This window comes from Sciurus vulgaris (assembly GCF_902686455.1).
Source record: "Sciurus vulgaris genome assembly, chromosome: X".
NCBI lineage: Eukaryota > Metazoa > Chordata > Mammalia > Rodentia > Sciuridae > Sciurus > Sciurus vulgaris.
Genome location: NC_136471.1, coordinates 112,525,301 through 112,544,558, shown reverse-complemented (window position 1 = coordinate 112,544,558; position 19,258 = coordinate 112,525,301).

Genomic DNA, 19,258 nt, shown 5'->3' with positions numbered 1-19,258 from the left:
CTTAGTTGCTGTCTTGATTCATCCCCCTATTCAGTCATTCTAGGAACACTTATTTGATTCTATTTGCTATGCTGTGTTTCAGGTTTTTCTTAGTTTCTCTTTTCATAATATTATAATGATATTTGTTATTTATTATAAAAACAATATATTTTCACTGGAGACAACTTAGAAAATGCAAAAATACAAATTAGAAAATAAAAATATAATCTAACTACCCAGTCATTGTGCTTTGTAGTATAGTCCTAGAGTGATAGATATTCACAATAGATGTATAGTTTTTTAATGTATACTTAACATATAGACAACTTTGATTTTAATTATCAGTACATTATGAACATTTTCCACTGTAATTGTTTATGACTAAGACATATAATGACTTAGGTATGTGCCTTAATATGAATATACCAAAATATATTTGCATGTATTAGATATTTTCAGGTTTTGCTATTATAAAGTATGCCATGATTAATATCCTTATACATGTCTTGCAACTGAGTATTTCTTTAATATATATTTTTGAAGTCACACATACGTTTGACAACTTCAGAGGAAATTTTTTGTCAAATTTCTCAATATTTCATTGATATTAAAATTGCATTTGAATTTCATATACTATCTTTCATCCATTTGATAACTTTGAATATTGAATATTTTCAGCTCTGAAATATAATTCTCTGGTTGTTCATTTATCTTTAATTTAAAATATTGTAATCATTCTTTAAATAGGTCTTTTATTGACAGACGTTTTACTTAGTTTTTCATAGTTCATGCTGCTGTTGCAAACAGCATATGGTTGGGCAATACTGCATGACATATTCTTTAATGCAGACTGCCTTCTCTTTTTCCTTGAATTTTTACATTTCTCTGCAGCTTATCCAACCAGGCCCTATGTAACAAGAAATAGTGTCCAGATGAAATGGCGAGGCTGCTTGCTCTACCAGGGCACTACATCTATGATTCACCTCCTCCATTTCTGTTTCTTTGCCTGTATCTTTTTCTTCCTCCTGGATATATATATATATATATATATATATCCATCGTATGCTGAATGTCCTGGGTTCAAGTCCCACCACAATAAAAAGAAACATGGAGCAAAGACTCAGCTACCTAAGTTAAAATGTAATATGATTGGAAAGAAAATATTTGTTGCTGTAAGATATTAAAAGCTAAAAACGCTAAGAGCTTATCTTTTCAAAAACTCTGAGGGACTGGGGTTGTGACTCAGTGGTAGAGCACTTGCCTAGCATGCGTGAGGCCCTGGGTTTGATCCTCAGCATCACATAAAAAAATAAAGATGTTGTGTCTGCCTACAACTAAAACAAAATATTTTTAAAAATCTGATTAACTAGTTTTTCTGATTAACTTGGCTATAGAATTAAGCTAAATACTTATTACATTTATTTTCTGATCCATTCAGCATAATTGAGCAGAGGAATTTAAACAATGATCTAAGGTCTATTTTTTAGGAATAAAGGACAAGGAAGAAAGTGACCTAAACAGCCCATCCCCTATAATCTTGTCCCTGGGTAGAATGCTCACAACATCTGAGTATTCTCTTAGATACATGTGGTAGAAAATTGATACATATTATGTTAGTTATGCACCTCAACTTGTTCTATTTGTTGCTGCTAATTTCTCATTTGCTTACATTTTTTTTATTTTTTGATCCATTGTACACAAATGGGGTACAATTTTCATTTCTCTGATGTACACAAAGTAGAGTCACACTGTTTGTGTAATCATACATGTACATAGGGTAATGATGTTTGTCTCATTCCATTATCTTTCCTTCCCCCAACTCCCTCCCTACCCCTCATTTCCCTCTACACAATCCATCCTTCCTCCATTCTTCCCATACCCCCTCCCCTCTCCCCATTGTATATCATCATCCACTTACACCTGAAGGACTTAAAATCAGCATACTACAGTGGCACAGCCACATCAATCTTTGTAGCAGCTCAATTCACAATAGCTAGATTATGGAACCAACCTAGATGTCCTTCAATAGATGAATGGATGAAGAAACTGTGATATAGATACACAATGGAATATTATTCAGTCATAAAGAAGAATAAAATTATGAAATTTGCAGGTAAATGGATGGAGTTGAAGAATATCATGCATAGTGAAATAAGTCAATCCCAAAAAACCAAATGCCAAATGTTTTCTTCAATTGATTATATTTAACAAGAATGATATAAGTGTCAATTTCTGAATCAAAATATCAGTCAAAAATATGTGGGCTGAACTACTGCAATGCCAAGGTGTTTATATTCAGAAAGAGAAAAATTTTGTCTTCTTACTTTATTCATTCATAAAGCATGCTGTGGTAAGTAGTATCATAATTGCTACTGACCCTATTGGCCTACTTTACATAGGAAGTCAAAGTTTGTAGGTAGAGATTAAACTATTTTTTCACAAAGTGTCACCAATCAATAAAAATTTTCTTTAATTCCAGTTCACACATTAACATTTCTAAATCAAAACATAATACCTAAAGCTAAATGCAGTCAAGATCATTTTTATCTCTTTCCCAGTGAGAAAATCATATATTTTTGGATGTTTCTCAATCACTTACCTAAATTCCAAATCTTTATTCTTCTAGAAAAAATTTTCTGTTGCTACATCTTTTGTTACTGTTTCTGTTTAATTTTTTTATCTCATCTTCAGATATATGATTATCTTTACTGATGGATCTATACCCTCTTTCTTCCACATTTATAATTTCTCATAATTTTCTCTTTCTATTTCCTCTCAATCTAGTGGAGAAAACTCAAGTTTTCTTTCATCCTAATGAGTTTTGCAGTATCATTTTTCCTCATAACTATTTTAAATACATGTTTCAATATGCTAAATAATTTTTATTTCTTCATTAAGCTTTGTATCTAGCATTTTTTAATTTCCCTGCCTTTACCACATTTTATATTATATCTCTTTTTTCCTGTAGTTATATTCTCTTAAAAGGCACTGAGAACATATCATATCATGTTATATCATGTCATATGCTACTAATATTTACCTGTGTCTTTTGTAACTAATGTATTCAAAATTGTGCTATTCCATTTCATCTTTTCTTGTACATAATCTCTTTCCACTAGTTTGCTATTGGACTTTTTAATAATCACTATCCATGCAATTCCAGTTGGCTTTCCCTGGCCTAGTGAGAGGATTCCTCCTGCATCATAAACTATTTGAATCCTGGAGGCCATTAGATTGCCCTAGATGTAATTAGATTCCAGCAATAATTTAGAGGAAGGACACATGATACATGTTTATATAATCTTGTCATTGATTTGGCAGCCAGAGAGAAGCAGTAAGAAAAAGTGAGTTGTGAGGAATATTGTCTTTGTACAGATTCTTTTCTGTAGGTGATGATGTTATGAGAACCCCCAGTTGTCCATAGCAAATATCACCATCCCAAGGCTCCAAAACCATTGTGGTCATCCCCAATCCCTTCCTGATATTGCCCTCAATCAGTGTCTTCCAAGATTTGATTCTGAACATGTTGATTGCTATTAGACTCACTAGCAAAAGTTATTCCCAGAGCTCACCCTTATTTCCAAACCGTACCCTTTATTATTAAGAGATATTTATAAATTTTTGCCAGATTTCATATACTCATTCCTGTCAATACTCAACTACTTTCCTAGGAAAATTCATTTCAAACAAGTATTTTTAAATTTTCTTTTAAGTGGTCCCATAGTAGGGAATCCGTACAAAACTTCAATGTTTGTCATATGTGTACTATGCTTCCCTAATTGCCAGCCTCAGTAGAGCACAGAAAGAAAAAAATTACCATAATTCTCTTTACCCCCAATGTTCTCAAAAAATCCAGCTAAAATAAAGAATGGAAAGAGTAATGTTTTCTGTGTGGTGTAAGAAAGCTTTTCATTGATGAAAAATTTACTTTCGACTTTGTAATAAATACCTATTGTCCAGCAATTATTCTAAATTTGCCTAGTTTGATTTTCAACTGTCCTTTCAACTCTTTTCTCTAAACTTGCCATTCATCAAGTTTCTTTTCAATTTCAGGAGTCAAATTTACCTCTCTCTCTCTCAGTAAATATAGGAATTATCAGATAAAAATCCATTCGCCTTCATGACTCCAAGCCTACAAACTTACCGGCATCTTTACTTATTCATTTCCCCCTTCACATTATAATGGAAATAGTGTCCATTTCCCCTTACTGCTACCTGTCTAGATCTCTCTAACCCATGTCCACACAAATAACTCAAGGAAAATTTATTACATATGCCACCTTTGAAAGTCTCCTCTTCCTTAATCCTCGTACCTAATCTGAGTCTTTGCTCTCTCAATCTCTGTTGCTAATACCCTGCACAAAGCAACATCATCTAAAGTCTGAACCACTCTGATTGCCTTTGGAGTGGTCTGATGTAATCCACTATTATATTCTCCATTGCTTCTCTAGATCACAGTCAGATAATCTTTCATATCCTTCAAAAATGCAGATCTGGTCTCAACCACTTAAAACTTTTTAATGCTTCCTATATGAAAATCTAAAATTGTTAGCATGTCTCTACTAGCCTCTTCAACCTACTCCTGTTCCCTGATTTGCTCCTCTTGGTCCTGGGATTTTCTGCATTCATTCCTGTGTATAGAATGTTCCTCCCATCTCTCTTCACTTCACTAATTCCTTCTCACCCTTCAGATTTCATTCATACCATCCTTCCCTCAGAAACATCCAGATGTTCCAACTGATACGGACTGCTCCCTGTTAGAATGGAAGTTCCAAAAGATTAGGAATATTATATCCCAAACCCCAAATATAATACAAAGAGCAAAGTGTGTCTCTATAAATATCTGTTGAATCATTGAGAATGGAATATATGGAAAGGAATCTTCAGTGGAAGCTGTTAAAACAAACATGGAAATGAGGAGAAACTCAATAGAGACTTCAGAGGTCAGGGAAGAAGAGCATTTCACAAAGGAAAGGAGACATAAATATGTCAAATGCTACAGAAAAGTCAAGTGAGTACATGGAGTTAATTTGGGGATAGCAGTTTCAGTGGAGTAATGACAGCAGAATCTGAATTATAGAGGGGTAAGGAAACATGGAGGCAAGGAATATAGATAGATCATTAAGCCCGTTTGTCTCCAGGGAAAAGGAGAGAAATCAAATGGTATATGTAAAAACGTGGGTTAAAAGGAGAGTCTTATTTTACTGTGGGAGAAAGATGCTTATGGTTAAATACTGATAGAAAAGAATCAGGGGAGTGGACATTTGAAGATACAAAAATTTAACCTGTAGAGTCAGCTGGATATTATTTTTAGAGTCAGCTGGGTATTATTTAGTTTTCAGGAAAACTAAACCAGATTTGTCTGAAATGGGTTTTACTTCCAGTCACTCAAGATAGATCTTTAAAACACAAGAAAAACAATTTATCATTTAAAGTATGGGAATAAAAATAAGGCAGTTACAAAAGCTATTACAGTTATCATGGTATAATTCATGACCTTGGTGGTCTCCCAACCTGGGATATCCCTGAAGGATTGGGAATAACTGAAAATTGAAGTTTTGAAATCTTTGAACCTGAATTATGACCTGAATACTTATGTCTCATATTTAAAAGTTATTTTAATGGGTTTAGTGTATAAATAATGTAATTTTTCCTGATTGGAAATTTCTGGAGCAGATTACTAATTGTTGATGTTGTTTTCATCCTATTCTAAAATTTATTACTGTTGAGTAGCTTGATAATGATACAAGAGAGAAGAGGACCAGGGTCAGAAGGGTCAGTGATAGCTGTAGCTGTTGCTGATTAACTGCAGGAGCTTACCTGTGCCATTTTGTATTTTCTGCCTTACCTCCCTCATATACAAAATAAGGATAATAAGGTCTATTTTTTTTAAATTTATTTTTATTGTAAACAAATGGGATACATGTTGTTTCTGTTTGTACATGGAGTAACAGCATACCATTTGCGTAAACATACATTTACATAGGGTAATGAGGTTTGATTCATTCTGTTATTTTTTTTCCTTCCCCCTTCCCTCCCACCTCTCTTTACCCTCTACACAGTCCCTCCTTCCTCCATTCTTGCTCCCCTCCCATCCCCCATTATGTGTCATCATCTGCTTATCAGTGACATCATTCGTCTTTTAAGGTCTACTTTTGTCATAGAACTTACATTATAAGACTCAAACATGTTCATGTGGATGCAAGCCCTTTTATTCTTAAAATGCCATAATAAGCAGCTGGATAAGAGGACATGAAACCTCTGTGAAGTTTGTTGTTCCATCCCTTTGTATGCATGTGACTTTGAGCAGGCTCCTTATTACTTCTATTCCTCAGTCTTCTCATCTGAAAAATGGAAATAATGATCACTAGCTCCTGGAATTTTTCCTAAGGTTAAATGAATTGTGAATGAAAGAAGAGAGCATACCAGCTAAAGTTGCCTTGATTTGATATTTGTTCTGCCTCTGAGTTTTGTTCTCTTATTTTTAATCAAGGGGAATATGACTTTACTTGAATGGTTTAAAGTCAGATGGGATTCAGACTCTAATGCATCAGACTTTTACAACAGTGGTATTTGATGGATTGTCCCCAGGCCACGAGCAGCGGCATTGCTTAGGAGTTTATGAAGAATGCAGAAACTCAGACTCCAGTCCAGACTTATAAAATGAGGATATCCATCTTAACAAGATCCTCAGTTCACATGTACAGTCAATTTTGGAAATCATGGTTTAATAAACCAACCAATTGTTAGAAGTGGGTGCAAAGAGAGCAATGCCCACACACTGTGACCTGTGATGCCATTTCTTCCTGTTCCTTTCCTTTTGTCTTTAGTCCCCCAACTCTATTTTAATATGAAAATGAAATGAACCAAAGAGGAAAATAATAGAGGCAGAAAGTGAACAAGCTTCAATTACATTTGAGAAGTAATTTTACACTAGGGTAAGTATTCACTCCTGAGCTGCTGTGTCCCTTTGTGTTATCACTCATTTAGACATTTCTGCCTTGAATAACACTATCAAAGTGGAGGCCTTCTTATCTACCCTACCCATCTGTTCTTTAACTCACTGCCATTGTCAAAGGTACTTACAAATGCACTGTGCTAAGAAGAATGTCCAGGTTACTGCTCATTAACAACTGAGGAGGCTACAATTCTGCAGATTCACCTGGTAGTTTTTCAAAGGTGACGGTGAAATGTTGAAAAATATTTAAGCAACACATTTATAACGTTTTAACAGGCATTTAGAGGTATGTCATTTTTTAAAAAGTATGCAGTTATAGAATAAAGTTGAGTCTGTTTCAGTAAGTTCCAATAACAATCAAACCACATAGAACCACATAGCCTGAGTCTACCATGGGCAGAAGTGTATAATTTTCCCTTTTTTTGTTGTTACTTTGTTAAGCGATCTATTCGAAGACTGAGTTAGATTGGTGTTGGGGACACTAGTGATATTTCAGCAATGAAGTTTTCACATTGCTGATGAAAGGAAGGCAAGTCCACCTTACTTAAACCCAAGATCTATAGCCTTTTGCTAAATATCAAGAGAGTCATCTTGTCAGTGCTCCAAAGGAGACAGACTTACAAGTTATCCAAAATAAGTTAGAATCTTCTGGGCTTTAAAGATACGTCATGAAAATTAATGTATTAGCAAGGCTATCAGGGGAGTGTTATCACATGAGGTCCAAAACATTTTTTAATTACTCTATTTTCTTAATAAAATTCTCATAAATGGCAAATGACCCTTTAAGTACAACATCTAAAGTTTTGATTTATAGAAAACCAGATGTTAATGCAGTGTGATTTAAATGTCTTTGGGGGTAGCTATGATTTTGCAGGAGTATATATTGCGTTTATGTTGAGGCCTCCCACACAACTTTTAAAGATTTGTGTGTCCCTTGGAGATACAGGTAAGGGAATTATTGCTCTTTACTTCATGCTAACAGTCTCGATTTTTCAGTTTGTAATTAAATAACCCATAGTCAGTCATCTTAAGAGGCTACTAGATCTGGTGCTGTTCAAGCAAACCTTGAGGACGTTATGGCAAATAAAGGCTAAGAAGACGGTCATCTGAGAAATTATGATGATTAAATAGTCATACCCACCAGGGCTCTTAGAATACAGTTAGCAGGGATTGTGAGCATTTGAAAGAAACATGGATCCAGTCATTGCTAAATAAAGTCAAAGTTGAATAATGAATCTGTCTTATGATTTCACTGCAAAATTTACAAAAAGGAAATGTATGAACGAATATTTTCAAAATGGTCAAATGCAGGGAGGAAATATCAAACAAGCAAGTATGCCATAAATGACATTATTGTTTGTTTCACATTCTAAGTTAGACTGTGGACTGGTTCTGGATATAGATATGTACTCTGCACAGATATTCAGGCTCGAGGTAAAATAAACTCATCAATCATTTTTAAAGTTCTCTATTGCTAATGTTTTCACATCTGGCTATTAGGAGAGCAAAATCCCAATGAATAAGGCTCTTTTGTGCTTTATACCCTTCTGTTTTTGTCAGCTTTTTCACTGCTGGGACTAAAGGACCCAATCAGAACAATTTTAGGAGGACAAGTTTATTTAGGGGCTCACAGTTTCAGAGGTCTCAGTCCATAGACAGCAGACTTCATTCCTCCAGGTTTGGGGAGAAGCAGGACATTATGACAGAAGAGTGTGGCAGAGGAAAGCAGCTCACATGGTGATTAGAAAGCAGAAAGAGACCGACTCCATTCTCCAGATACAAAATATATACCCCAGAGCCATGACCCCAATGAACCACTTCCTCCAGCCACACCCCCATCTGCCTCCAGTTATCACTCAATCCCATCAGGGATTAATTCACTGATTAGGTTAAGCCTATAACCCAATTACTGATCCCCCAAACCTTCTTGCATTGTCTCACACGTGAGCTTTTGGGGTATACCACATCAAAAACATAACACCTTCAAAAATAAAAAGAAAAATCAAAGGAAACCAGAAGCTATTAGAGGCTGTTCTTAGAAGAAAGGAAGGGAGGAGGGTGGGTGGAAACAGGCAACTTGCACCATCTGATGGAGCTCATTAAAAATTAAGCCCATGCCTTCCAGAGTATCATCTCCAATTCATATCAATTTATGGTTAGACCATGTGGGCAGCTATCTTAGTAATATGACTCAATTGGAACTGCAAACTGAGATCTGGCCTTAAAGCAACTCATTCTTTGGTCACAATTTTCAGAACTGCCATTTCAATGTTTTTGAAGTTAACAACACAAATATTACACATATTCTTATTACAAAAGTAGTGCAGTGTTATAGGAGAATGTTTTGTAAAATACACACAAAGCAAAAATTATTTTTAATGTCACTATGGTAGGAGAGAACCACTACTGTTAACATTATCCCTTAATTTTTTTGTTACACACATATATTTTTCAAATATTTAGTAATGTAAATTCTCTGAACCATATATAAAAGGTTTCCTTATTATTGAATATTCTTCTATAACTTTATTTTTAACCAAATACTATCCTATTGTATGAATTCATAATAATTTAATTTATTCTTAATTTTAGAATGTTTATATTTCTCATTTTTTATTGAGTTATTTGCCCCCCCAGGGGACATTTGACAATATCTGGTGAAATTTTGGTTGTCATAATATGGGGAAGAGGGGAGATGACACTACCATATAGGGGAGATGACACTACCATATAGTGAACAGAATTATAAGGCTTACAAAATTATTGAAGCCTAATGAAATCACTGGTTGTGCTTATGAAATGAAGATATTAAATTTATTTGTAAATCATAATACTGTTTTAACTCTAACAATTATTATTCAGAGTTTTTATTGAAAACATTTTAAGCACAAAGATACAAATGTTTACAGTGATGTGATTTTGAGGGAAAAAGAAATAGCAAAGGAAAATTTTTCAAATATTTGTTATAAAAATAATCTGCCCATAACATGATTTTCCCCTCAAAAACTGTTATTTTTCTCATTTATTTTTAATACCATGCTTTTATCTTTAGGGACAAAGTATGATATGGTAATTTTTGCCTTATCTCTTGTTTCCTTGGTCAAGTTTGCAGAGGGTGTCAATTTAAGAACAAACTTTCTGTCTCATGATAGCATTTTGTATGTATGTTTTCTATTCTATCATTTTCTTCTTTTTTCTTTTTCTTTTTTTAATGTTTTCATTGAGTTTATTATGCTGTCTTATTTCTAACTTCTTGAGATTAATTTTATTAATTTTCTTCTTTTATAATACATACATTTAAAATGATTCTTTTCCATTTAAGTATTATTTAGTGCCATCTCACCTATCTTGGTTTAAAATGTTTATTATAATTATGATTATGATTATGATTATAATAAAGTATATATAAATTTATTTTTATACCTTCATCATGAATACACCATTTATTATAGTGAAGTGCTCCATTTTTGGTGAGATATGTGTTTTCTTTAAAAGTCTATTTCATGCAATATTAATATATTGGCTTTGTTGAATTTGGTATATGCATGTTAATTTATTTTTATTTTATTTTCACCTTTTCTGTATCCTTATATGTTTTCCTTATATCTTTTTTCTGTATCCTTAAATCTTTTTTCTTTTTATTGTAAACAAATGGGATACATGTTCTATCTCTGTACATGGAGTAAAGGCATACCATTTGTGTAATCATAAATTTACACAGGGCAATGTTGTTTGATTCATTCTGTTATTTTTTCCCTTCCCCCCACCCCTCCCACCCCTCTTTTCCCTCTATACAGTCTTTTCTTCCTCCATTCTTGCACCCCTCCCACCCTCTAATATGTGTCGTCATCCTCTTATTAGTGAGATCATTCCTCCTTTGGTTTTTTGAGATTGGCTGATCTCACTTAGCATGATATTCTCCAATTTCATCCATTTGCCTGCAAATGCCATAATTTTATTATTTTTTATGGCTGAGTAATATTCCACTGTGAATATATATATATATATATATATATATATATATATATATATTAAAGTTTCTTTATCCATTCATCAATTGAAGGACATCCAGGTTGGTTCAACAACCTGACTATTGTGAATTGGGCAACTGTGAACATTGATGTGGCTGTGTCTCTGTAGTATGCAGATTTTAAGTCTTTGGGTATAGGCCGAGGAGTGGGATAGCTGGGTCAAATGGTGGTTCCATTCCAAGTTTTCTGAGGAATCTCCATACTACTTTCCAGAGTGGCTGCATTACTTTGCAACCCCACCAGCAATGTATGAGTGTACCTTTTTCCTCACATCCTCGCCAACACATATTGTTGCTTGTATTCTTGATAATCGCCATTCTAATTGGGGTTAGATGGAATCTTAGGGTAGTTTTGAATTGCATTTCTCTTATTACTAGAAATGTTGAACATTTTTTCATATATCTGTTGATTGCTTGTACATCTTCTTCTGTAAAGTGTCTGTTCATTTCCTTAGCCCATTTGTTGATTGGATTATTTGTATTCTTGGTGTACAGTTTTTTGAGTTCTTTATAGATTCTGGAAATTAGTGCTCTATCTGAAGTATGAATGGCAAAGATATTCTCCCACTCTGTAGACTCTCTCTTCACATTGCTGATAGTTTCCTTTGCTGAGAGAAAGCTTTTTAGTTTGAATCTATCCCAGTGGTTGATTCTAGCTTTTATTTCTTGTGCTATGGGAGTCCTGTTAAGGAAGTCTGATCCTAGACCAACAAGGTGAAGATCGGGACCTACTTTTTCTTCTATAATCTGCAGGGTCTCTGGTCTGATTCCGAGGTCCTTAATCCATTTTGAGTTGAGTTTTGTGCATGGTGAGAGATATGGGTTTAGTTTCATTCTGTTGCATATGGATTTCCAATTCTCCCAGCACCATTTGTTGAAGAGGCTATCTTTTCTCCATTGCATATTTTTGGCACATTTGTCTAGTATGAGAAAATTGCATTTATTTGGGTTTGTGTCCGTGTCCTCTATTCTATACCATTGATCTACCTTTCTATTTTGGTACCAATACTATGCCGTTTTTGTTACTATTGCTTTGTAGTAGAGTTGAAGATCTGGTATTGCAATACCCCCTGTTTCACTCTTCCTGCTAAGGATTGCTTTAGCTATTCTTGGTTTCTTATTCTTCCAGATGAATTTCATAATTGCTTGCTCTATTTCTGTAAGGTACATCATTGGGATTTTAATTGGAATTGCATTGAATTTGTATAGCACTTTAGGTAGTATGGCCATTTTGACAATATTAATTCTTCCTATCCAAGAACATGGAAGATCTTTCCATCTTCTAAGGTGTTCTTTAATTTCTTTCTTTAGTGTTGTATAGTTCTCATTGTAGAGGTCTTTCACCTCTTTTGTGAGATTGATTCCCAAGTATTTTATTTTTTTCGAGGCGATTGTGAATGGGGTAGTTTTCCTAATTTCTCTTTCTGAAGATTCATCACTTATGTATAAAAATGCGTTGGATTTATGGGCATTGATCTTGTAACCTGCTACTTTACTGAATTCACTTATGAGTTCTAAGAGTTTTCTGGTGGAATTTCCAGGTTCCTCTAAATATATAATCATGTCATCAGCGAACAGGGATAGTTTGAGTTCTTCTTTCCCAATTCGTATCCCTTTAATCTCTTTGGTTTGTCTAATTGCTCTGGCCAGAGTCTCAAGAACGATGTTGAATAGAAGTGGTGAAAGAGGGCATCCCTGCCTTGTTCCAGTTTTTAGGGGGAATGCTTTCAGTTTTTCACCATTTAGAATGATATTAGCCATGGGCTTAGCATAAATGGCCTTTACAATGTTAAGGAATGTTCCCACTATCCTTATTTTTTTCTAGTGTTTTGAGCGTGAAGGGGTGCTGTATTTTATCAAATGCTTTTTCTGCATCTATTGAAATAATCATGTGATTCTTGACTTTAAGTCTATTAATGTGGTGAATTATGTTTATTGATTTCCTGATGTTGAACCAACCTTGCATCCCTGGGATGAAACCCACTTGATCATGGTGCACTATCTTTTTAATATGTTTTTGTAGCGATTTGCTAAAATTTTGTTGAGAATTTTTGCATCGATGTTCATTAAGAATATTGGTCTGAAATTTTCTTTCCTTGATGAGTGTCTGTCTGGTTTAGGTATCAGTGTGATATTGGCTTCATAGAATGAGTTTGGGAGGGTTCCCTCCTCTTCTATTTTATGGAATTCTTTGAGAAGTATTGGAATGAGCTCTTCTTTAAAGGTTTTGTAGAACTCGGCTGAGAACCCATCTGGTCCCGGACTTTTCCTTGTTGGTAGGCTTTTGATGACTTCTTCTATTTCAGTACGGGAAATTGGTCTATTTAAATAGTTTATGTCCTCCTCGTTCAGTTTAGGCAATTCATATGTCTCTAGAAACCTGTTGATGTCTTCAAAATTTTCTATTTTGTTGGAGTATAGATTTTCAAAATAGCTTCTAATTATGTTTTGTATTTCAATCCTGTCTGTTGTGATATTTCCTTGTTTATTCCGAATTTTAGTGATTTGGGTTTTCTCTCGTCTTCTCTTTGTTAGTGTGGCTAAAGGTTTATCAATTTTGTTTATTTTTTCGAAGAACCAACTATTTATTTTGTCAATTTTTCGTATTGTTTCTTTTGTTTCAATTTCATTGATTTCAGCTCTGAGTTTAACTATTTCCTGTCTTCTACTACTTTTGGTGCTGTTCTGTTCTCTTTTTCTAGGGCTTTGAGCTGTAGTGTTAGGTCGTTTATTTGTTGAGTTTTACTTCTTTTATTAAATGCGCTCCATGAAATAAATTTCCCTCTAAGTACTGCTTTCATAGTGTCCCAGAGATTTTGATATGATGTTTCTTTGTTCTCATTTACCTCTAAGAATTTTTTAATTTCCTTCCTAATATCTTCTGTTATCCATTCATCATATAATAGCATATTGTTTAATCTCCAGATGTTGGAATAGTTTCTGTATTTTACTCTCTCATTTATTTCTAACTTCAATCCATTATGATCTGATAGAATACATGGTAGTGTCTCTATCTTCTTGTATTTGCTAACATTAGCTTTGTGGCATAATATATGGTCTATTTTAGAGAAGGATCCATGTGCTGCTGAGAAGAAAGTGTATTCGCTCTTGGTTGGATGGTATATTCTATAAATGTCCGTTAAGTCTAAATTATTGATTGTGTTATTGAGATCTATGATTTCTTTGTTCAATTTTTGTCTGGAAGATCTGTCCAATGGTGAGAGAGGCGTGTTAAAATCACCTAGTATTATTGTGTTATGGTCTATTTGGTTTCTGAAATTGAGAAGGATTTGTTTGACATACATGGATGAGCCACTGTTTGGGACATAGATGTTTATGATTGTTATATCTTGCTGATTTATGCTTCCCTTAAGCAGTATGAAATGACCTTCTTTATCCCTTCTGACTAACTTTGGCTTGAAGTCCACATTATCGGAAATGAGGATTGATACTCCAGCTTTTTTGCTGAGTCCATGTGCATGGTATGTTTTTCCCCATCCTTTCACCTTTAGTCTATGGGTATTTTTCTATGAGGTGAGTCTCTTGCAGGCAACATATTGTTGGATCTTTCTTTTTAATCCAATCTGCCAGTCTATGTCTTTTGATTGATGAATTCAGGCCATTAACATTCAGGATTATTATAGAGATATGATTTGGTTTCCCGGTCATTTGGTTCATTTTTTAAATTTTATTTATTTATTTGTTTGACACAACTTGTTTCCTCCTTTATTTGACAATTCCTTTAGGATAATTCCTCCCTTTGTTTTTCATCTCTTCCTCATGGAATATTTTGCTGAGAATGTTCTGTAATGCTGGCTTTCTTTTTGTAAATTCTTTTAGCTTTTGTTTATCATGGAAGGATTTTATTTCATCGTCAAATTTGAAGGTAAGTTTTGCTGGGTATAAGATTCTTGGTTGGCATCCATTTTCTTTCAGGGCTTGAAAAATGTTGTTCCAGGCCCTTCTAGCTTTTAGGGTCTGGATTGAAAAATCTGCTGATATGCGTATTGGTTTCCCCCTGAATGTAATTTGGTTCTTTTCTCTCACAGCCTTTAAAATTCTGTCTTTATTTTGTATGTTCGGTATTTTCATTATAATGTGCCTTGGTGTGGGTCTGTTGTAATTTTGTGTATTTGGAGTCCTATAAGCCTCTTGAACTTGATTTTCCAGTTCATTCTTCAGATTTGGGAAATTTTCTGATATTATTTCATTGAATAGGTTGTTCATTCCTTTGGCTTGTTTCTCTAGGCCTTCCTCAATCCCAATAATTCTTAAATTTGGCCTTTTCATGATATCCCATAGTTCTTGTAGATTCTGTTCATGATTTCTTACCATCTTCTCTGTTTGTTCAACTTTGTTTTCAAGGTTAAATATTTTGTCTTCAATGTCTGAGGTTCTGTCTTCCAGGTGTTCTATCCTATTGGATATGCTTTCTATGGAGTTCTTAATTTGGTTTATTGTTTCCTTCATGTCAAGGATTTCTGTTTGGTTTTTTTTTAATATCTCTAAATCTTTATTGAAATGATCTTTTGCTTCCTGTATTTGCTCTTTTAACTGTCGATTGGTGTGATCAATCAATGCTTGCATTTGCTCTTTCATCTCATCATTCAGTGCGTGCATTTGCTCTTTCATCTCATCGTTTGCTTCTCTGATCATTTTAATTATGTACATTCTGAACTCCTTTTCTGTCATTTCTTCTGCCATGCTGTCACTGGGTTTTATTGATGTAACATCTAGATTTGTTTGTAGCATTTTCTTTCCTTGTTTTCTCATATTGTTCAGGTATCAGAGGACCGCTGAGATATTGCAGATTTCCTTTATTGACTTACAATGTCCCTGAAGATTTCTATATATATCCCCCCTTAGCCTTCAGTAGGCTGAAGTCTTGGAGGAAGTTGATAATGCGGTGCTCCACAAGGAAGCTGCCTCTCTAGGAGTGGTGGCCTTCAGGTGGGGTATAATCCCTGCTAGTGGGCAGAGGTGCCTCCACTTGTTGACCAATGATCATCCAAAGGGGACCTAGGCTGTGGGCTGAGGCAAGGCCTGTTTGGGCCTGAGTCTCTGGTTTTACCGTCCTTGTGGGGAAACCTCACCCAGCAGGGAAGACTCACCCGGTGGGGAGGTCTCGCTGGTCAGTTCCCTCCTAGAGGTTCCCCTCAATTTACACCTACCGCGTGGGCTGGGCTGCCTTCCTCTGCAAAGTTCCCAGGGGCCCGGCCCTACCTCCTGGGCCTGGGAGCCTCACCCTTTGCAGATGACTCTCCTTAGGCTGCCCTTCCTCAGAGAATCTGCCCGCAGGCCTGGAACCTTCGCTCCGCCCTAAGCCTGTCTCTGTGCGGCTCTTCCACCAAGAAGCCTCCTAGATCCTGGGACCCTGCTCTGCACCTAATCGCCTGGCTATGCGGCCCCTCCTCTGAGCAGCCACCTGGGGCCCTGTACAATCGCTCTGAATCCCAGAGACCCGCCACATGCCTCTTCCTCCAGACAGCTGCCCAGTATTCCGGTGCAGTCACTAGGAGTCCAAGAAACTCACTGCGTGCCTCCACCTCCACCAACCACCCATAGCCCTGGGCAATCAATCACTCCGAGTCGAAGTGACCCTCCCCGTTCCTCCTCCTTCTCCAGATAACCCCCGGGGTGTTCAGGAGCGGTCGCTCTGAGTGGCTCTGAGTCCATGTGACCCGCAGCACAGGTCCTCTGGGCAACCGCCCGGAGCTCTGGTGCGGCCACTCAAGACCAAGCGTCCCACCACGCTTCTCCTCCAGGCAGCCCCCCTGTGTTCAGGAGCTGTCACTTTAAGACCAAACAACTCACCACTCGCCTTCTCCTCTGAGCAGCCGCCTGGAGCGCTAATGCAGTCACTGCGAGTCCAAAGGACCCACCGCGCTCCTCCTCCTCCTCGTCCTACTCCTCCGGGCAGGCCCCGGTGTTCAGAAGTGGTCTGAGTCCAAACAGCTCGCCACACAGCCCCTTCTCTGGCAACCGCCTGTAGCTCTGGTGTAGTCACCCTGAATCCAAGCGGCCGCGCTCCTCTTCCTCCTCCTCGTCCTCAGGGCAGGCCCCGGTGTTCAGAAGCGTCGTTCTGAGTCCAAACAGCTCGCCGCGCGGCTTCTCCTCTGGCAACCGCCTGTAGCTCTGGTGCAGTCACTCCAAATCTAAGTGGCCACGCTCCTCCTCCTCCTCCTCAGGGCAGGCCCCGGTGTCCTGAGTCCACACAGCTCTCCTCGCCACTCTTCCCCTGGGCAGCCGCCGGAGCCCCAGTGGTTGCTCCGAGTCCCAGCGCTGTGCCGAGCGGCCTCCTTTACAGCGCTCCCAGCTGTCCGAGTTCACTGCTCCAGCAGGGGGAGGGGCATCTCGCCGGCAGTTCTACTTCACATAGTTTCCTGCGTTCCGGGACCACCGGCCCATCCAGGATGCCTCCCCAGGGGGTGAGAGTCACCCGGCTGCTTTGAGTTGGTCCCAAGCATCTCAATATCTCCTCTTTTGAATCCTGAGTCCTGGAGCAACATGAAATGCAGCCACCCTCTAGGCCGCCATCTTGAAACCCCTCTCCCTGTTAGGTGTTTTAAATATCTGTACCTTGTTGATATTTTCAGAATTGTGGGTTTTTAAAGTATTATAAGAATAGCTTATGGCTAAGATGGCATCATCAAAGCCAGTTTACACTTCCCACTTAAAAAGTAAATTTTGGACAAAATATATGAAGCAAAAGCTTTCAAACATTGTGCAACAAACAGCACGATAAACCAAATCACATACAAAAGCATATTAAAAAGATAGTGCACCACCATCAGTTGGGGTTCATCACAGGATGCAAGGTTGTTTCAACATATGGAAATCAATAGATGTAATTCATCACATCAATAAAGACAAAAATCACATGATTATCTCAATAATGCAGAAAAAGCATTTGACAAAATACAGCATCTGTTCATGTTCAAAACACTAGAAAAACTAGAAATAGTAGGAACATACCTCAATTGTAAAGGCTATATATGCTAAACCCAAGGCCAACATCATTTGAAATGGAAAAAAAATTGAAAGCATTCCCTCTAAAAACTAGAACAAGACAGGCATGCCCTCTTTCACCACTTCTATTAAACATAGTCCTGGAAACTCTAGCCAAAACAATTAGAGAGAAGAGAGAAATTAGAAGGATATGAATAGGAAAAGAAGAATTCAAAGTATCCCTATTTACCAATGACATGATTCTACATTTAGAAGATCCAAAAAATCCCACCAGAAAACTTCAAGAACTCATAAATGAATTCAGCAAAGAAGCAGGATATAAAATTAACACCCATAAATCAATTGCATTCCTATACATCAGTGATGAATCAAATGAAATTAGTAAAACTATCCCATTCATAATAGCTTCAAAAGTTAAAGTATTTGGGAATCAATCTAACAAAAGAGGTGAAAGACCTCTACAATGAAAACTACAGAACACTAAAGAAAGAAATTGAAGAAAACCTTAGAAGATGGAAAGATCTCCAGTGTTCGTGGGATAGGCAGAATTAATATTTACAAAGTGACCATGGTACCAAAGGCACTATACAGATTTAATGCAATTCCTATTAAGGTTCTCATGACATTCTTCACAGAAATAGAAAAAGTGGTCATAAAATTCATTTGGAAAAATAAGAGGCCCAGAAGAGCCGAAGCAATCCTCAGTGAAAAAAGTGAAGCAGGAGAGAACATAATACCAGACATTAAATTATACTACAGAGCTATAGTAACAAAAATGGCATGATATTGGCATGAAAACATAGATGGAGACCAATGGTACAGAAGACACAAAGACAAAACCACATAAATACAATTATCTCATACTAGACAAAGGCACCAAAAACATACATTGGAGAAAAGATAGCCTGTTCAACAAATGGTGCTGGGAAAATTGGAAATTCATATGTAACGAAATGAAATTAGACCCCTATCTCTCACCCTACACAAAACTCAACTCAAAATGGATCATGGACCTAGGCATTAGACCAGAGAGCCTGTGCCTAATAAAATAAAATGTAGGCCAAAATGTCCATCACATTGGCTTAAGAACTGAATTCCTCAACAAGACTCCTAAGGCACAAGAAGTAAAATTAAAAATCAATCTCAGTTAAATGGCTTTATATTAGCAGACAAATGTATGTATGTGTGTGTATTGGCATATTTTACTCAAGCAGGAAAAACCATATTAAAGGAAACCTGATGATAATAAAAAAAAAAAAAAACTAGGATGGACTGACTAGCTTATATCTTTATAACTTAATCATTTCACCTTGACTATTCCT